General features: G+C 38.8%; 1 non-coding gene across 1 annotated transcript; it reads left to right on the top strand.

Annotated features, from left to right (window-relative positions):
- The first annotated feature begins 3,375 nt into the window (after positions 1 to 3,375).
- Positions 3,376 to 3,483, top strand: LOC112799050 (small nucleolar RNA R71). Its single transcript, XR_003200638.1, has one exon. It is a non-coding gene; the product is annotated as a small nucleolar RNA R71 (small nucleolar RNA).
- Positions 3,484 to 4,521: the final 1,038 nt, after the last annotated feature.

Below are 4,521 nucleotides of genomic sequence, written 5' to 3' on the forward strand. Positions count from 1 at the left end.
AAGCATTCATTCAGAGAACAAAAAGTATTGTCACCACATCAAAATTATTAAACTAGTTTCAAGATAAAATTTGAAATCCAAGTACTTCTTGTCCTTTTGTAATTAAGCATATTTTTCATTTTAAGAGAGGTGAAGGATTCATGGAGTTATTCATAGCTTTAAGACATAGACACTAGACACTAATGATCATGTAATGAAGACACAAACATAGATAGAACATACAACATAAAGCCGAAAAACAGAAAATAAATAGACAAAGAGATTAAGGAATGAGTCCACCTTAGTGAGGGTGGCGTCTTCCTCCTTTTGAAGAACCAATGGTGCTCTTGAGCTCCTCTATGTTTCTTCTTTGCCTTTGTTCCTCTTCCCTCATAGCTCTTTGATCTTCTCTAATCTCATGGAGAATGATGGAGTGCTCTTGGTGTTCCTCCCTTAATTGGTCCATGTTGTAACCCAAGCTTTCCAAAGAAGTGTTGAGTTGCTCCCAATAATTGTGTGGAGGAAATTGCATCCCTTGAGGCATCTCAGGGATTTCTTGATGAGGGACTTCCTCATGCTCTTGTTGAGTGCCATGAATGGGCTCTCTAGTTTGCTCCATCCTCTTTTCAGTAATGGGCTTGTCCTTTTCAATGAGGGTGTCTTCTTCTATGACAATTCCAGCTGGATTGCATAAGGATCACCTTTTTCTTGGCCACAACTTCATAGAAGTGGTCTTGATGGATCTTTGAGATGAATCTCTCCATCTTCCATGACTCAGAGGTGGAGGCAGTTGCCTTCCTTTTCCTCTTTCTAGAGGTTTCTTTGGCCTTAGGTGCCATAAATGGTTATGGAAAAACAAAAAAATGCTTTTACCACACCAAACATAAAATATTTGCTCGTCCCCGAGTGAAAGAAGAAAGAAAGATGTAGAAGAAGAAGAAAATTGAGGAGATTGAGGGTGTATAGGGTTTGGCCAAGAGGGGAAGAAGGTGTTTGTGATGTGTGAAAATGAAGGGGTGAAGGGGGGATTTATATGGAGAGTGGCCGAATGGTTGGGTAGGTTTGGGAGGGAAATGTGTTTGAATTTTTGAAGGTGGATGGGGTTTTTGGGGAAGAGTAAAGGAAGTGATTGGTGAAAGGTATTTGGGGAAGAGATATGGAGGTGATTAGTAAAGAGTATTTGGGGAAGATTGTTGTGGAAAGGTATGAAGAGGAAAGAGAATGAGTTGAGGTTGGTGGGGATCCTGTGGGGTCCACAGATCCTGAGGGGTCAAGGAATTCTCATCCCTGCTCCAATTGGGCGTACAAAACTCCTTAGAGTGCAATCCTGGCGTTTAAACGCCAGTCTGCTGCCCTGTTCTGGCGTTTAAACGCCAGCTTTCCTTCCTGTTCTGGCGTCTAAACGCCAATTTGTTGCCCTGTTCTGGCATTTAAACACCAATCTGGTGCCCTATTCTGGCGTTTAAACGCCCAGAAAGGTGCCAGATTGGGCGTTTAAACGCCCATTTTGCTACCTTTACTGGCGTTTAAACGCCAGTAAGTCCTTCCTCCAGGGTGTGTTATTTTCAATGCTATTTTTTATTTTTTCTTTATTTCTGTAATTGTCTTTGTGACTTCACATGATCATCAACCTAAAAGAAAACAAAATAATATAGATAAAATTAAAATAAAATTGGGTTGCCTCCCAATAAGTGCTTCTTTAATGTCAATAGCTTAACAGTGAGCTCTCATGGAGCCTCACAGATGATTAGAGTATGGTTGAGATCTCTCAACACTAAACTTAGAGTTTTCCTGTGGCCTCCCAACACCAAACTTAGAGTTTGAATATGGGGGCTCTATTTGACTCTGTATTGGGAGAAGCTCTTCATGCTTACTCTCCATGGTTACAGATGGAGAACCTTGAGTCTTTACTACAAGGCATTCTTCATTCACATGAAGGATCAACTCTCCTCTGTCAACATCAATTACAGCTCTTGTTGTGGCTAGGAAGGGTCTTCCAAGGATGATGGATTCATCCTCATCTCTCCTAGTGTCTAGAATTATGAAATCAGCAGGGAAGCAAAGGCCTTCAACCTTTACTAGCATGTCCTCTACTAGTCCATAAGCCTTTTTCATATATTTATCTGCCATCTCCAATGAGAATTGGGCAGCCTGTACCTTATAGATTCCCAGTTTCTCCATTACAGAGAGGGGCATCATGTTTATCACTGACCCTAGGTCACATAGAGCTTTTTCAAAGGTCATGGTGCCTATGGTACAGGGTATTAAGAATTTACCAAGATCCTGTTTCTTTTAAGGTAAAGTTTACTGAAACAATATATTCAGTTCATTGGTGAGCAAGGGAGGTTCTTCCTCCCAAGTCTCATTACCAAACAGCTTGGCATTCAGCTTCATGATTGCTCCTAAATATTAGTCAACTTGCCCTTCAACAATGTCTTCATCCTCTTCAGAAGATGAATAGTCATTAGAGCTCATGAATGGTAAAAGGAGGTCCAAGAGAATCTTTATGGTCTCTGTATGAGCCTCAGATTCCTTTGGTTCCTCATTAGGGGATTCCGTACTGACCATTGGACGTCCCCTGAGGTCTTCCTCATTGGGATTCATTTCCTCATCCTCCTCTAAGGTTTCGGCCATGTTGATTATATCAATGGCCTTGCACTCTCCTTTAGGATTCTCTTCTGTATTGCTTGGGAGAGTGCTAGGAGGAGTTTCAGTAACCCTTTTACTCAGCTGGCCCACTTGTGCCTCCAAATTTCTAATGGAGGATCTTGTTTCAATCATGAAACTAAGAGTTGCCTTAGATAGATCAGAGACTATGTTTGCTAAGCTAGAAGGATTCTGCTCAGAATGCTCTGTCTGTTGCTGAGATGATGATGGAAAATGTTTGCTATTGCTAAACCTGTTTCTTCAACCATTGTTATTATTGAAGCCTTGCTTCTGTTGATCCTTCCACGAAAAATTTGGATGATTTTTCCATGAAGGATTATAGGTACTGCCAAAGGCTTCACCCATGTAGTTCACCTCTGCCATTGCAGGGTTCTCAGGATCATAAGTTTCTTCTTCATTAGATGCTTCTTTAGTACTGTTGGATGCATTTTGCAATCCATTCAGGCTCTGAGAGATCATATTGACTTGTTGGGTCAATATTTTGTTCTGAGCCAGTATGGCATTCAGAGCATCAATTTCAAGAATTCCTCTCTTTTGAGGCATCCCATTACTCACAGGATTCCTCTCAGAGGTATATATGAACTGGTTATTTGCAACCATTTCAATAAGTTCCTGAGCTTCTGCAAGCATTTTCTTTAGGTGAATGGATCCACCTGCAGAGTGGTCCAGTGACATCTTAGAAAGTTCAAACAGACCATCATAGAATATATCTAATGTGGTCCATTCTGAAAGCATGTCAGAAGGACACTTTTTGGTCAGTTGCTTGTATCTTTCCCAAGCTTCATAGAGGGACTCACCATCTTTTTGTCTGAAGGTCTGAACATCCACTCTAAGCTTGCTCAGCTTCTGAGGAGAAAAGAACTTGGCCAAGAAGGCCGTGATCAGTTTATCCCAAGAGTCTAGGCTATCTCTAGGTTGTGAGTCCAACCATGTTCTAGCTTTGTCTCTTACAGCAAAAGGGAAAAGCATGAGCTTGTAGACTTCACGATCAACTCCATTGGTCTTAACAGTATCACAGATCTGTAAGAACTCAGTTAAAAACTGATAAGGATCTTCTGATGGAACTCCATGAAACTTGCAGTTCTGTTGCAGTAGAGAAACTAATTAAGGCTTTCGCTCAAAATTATTTGCTCCAATGGCAGGGATTGTGATGCTTTTTGAAAATTTCAGTGAGGTCTTCTTCAGAGTTTTGTGCTTTAGCTGCTCTTAGCTTCCTCTTCAGAGTCCTTTCAGGTTCAGGATCAGCTTCAACAAGTATGCCTTTATCTTTGTTCCTGCACATATAAAAGAGAATAAAACAAAGAGAATATGGAATCCTCTATGTCACAGTAGAGATCCCTTGAGGTGTCAGAGAAAAATAAGAATAGAAGAAGGAGGTAGGTAGAATTTTGAACACGCAAAAGAGATGGAGTTCGAATTGACAATGGAGGAGGAATGTTAATGTTTAAATAGAAAAAGATGAGAGGGGGGAAAATTTTCGAAAACTAAATTTTTAAAAAGAATTAAGTTTTAAATGAAATTTTGAAAAATTAGAAGTGATTTTCGAAAATTGAAGTAAAAAAATATGGTTAGAAAAAGATAAGAAGTTAGAAAAAAGATAAGAAATAAATTTGAAAAGATAAGAAGTTAGAAAAAAGGTTTTTGAAATTAGAATTAAAAAATGTGATTTGAAAAAGATATGATTTAAAAAAAAAGATATTTTTGAAAAACAAATTAAAAAGATTTTATTTTTAAATTTAATGACTTGATTAACAAGAAACTAAAAGATATGATTCTAAATTTCAAATATGAAATCTCTCTTAACAAGAAAGTAACAAACTTGAAAATTTTGAATCAATATTTTTGAAAATATGAGGGAAAGATTTGATTTTTGAA

This window comes from Arachis hypogaea, chromosome 4, assembly GCF_003086295.3.
Source record: "Arachis hypogaea cultivar Tifrunner chromosome 4, arahy.Tifrunner.gnm2.J5K5, whole genome shotgun sequence".
NCBI lineage: Eukaryota > Viridiplantae > Streptophyta > Magnoliopsida > Fabales > Fabaceae > Arachis > Arachis hypogaea.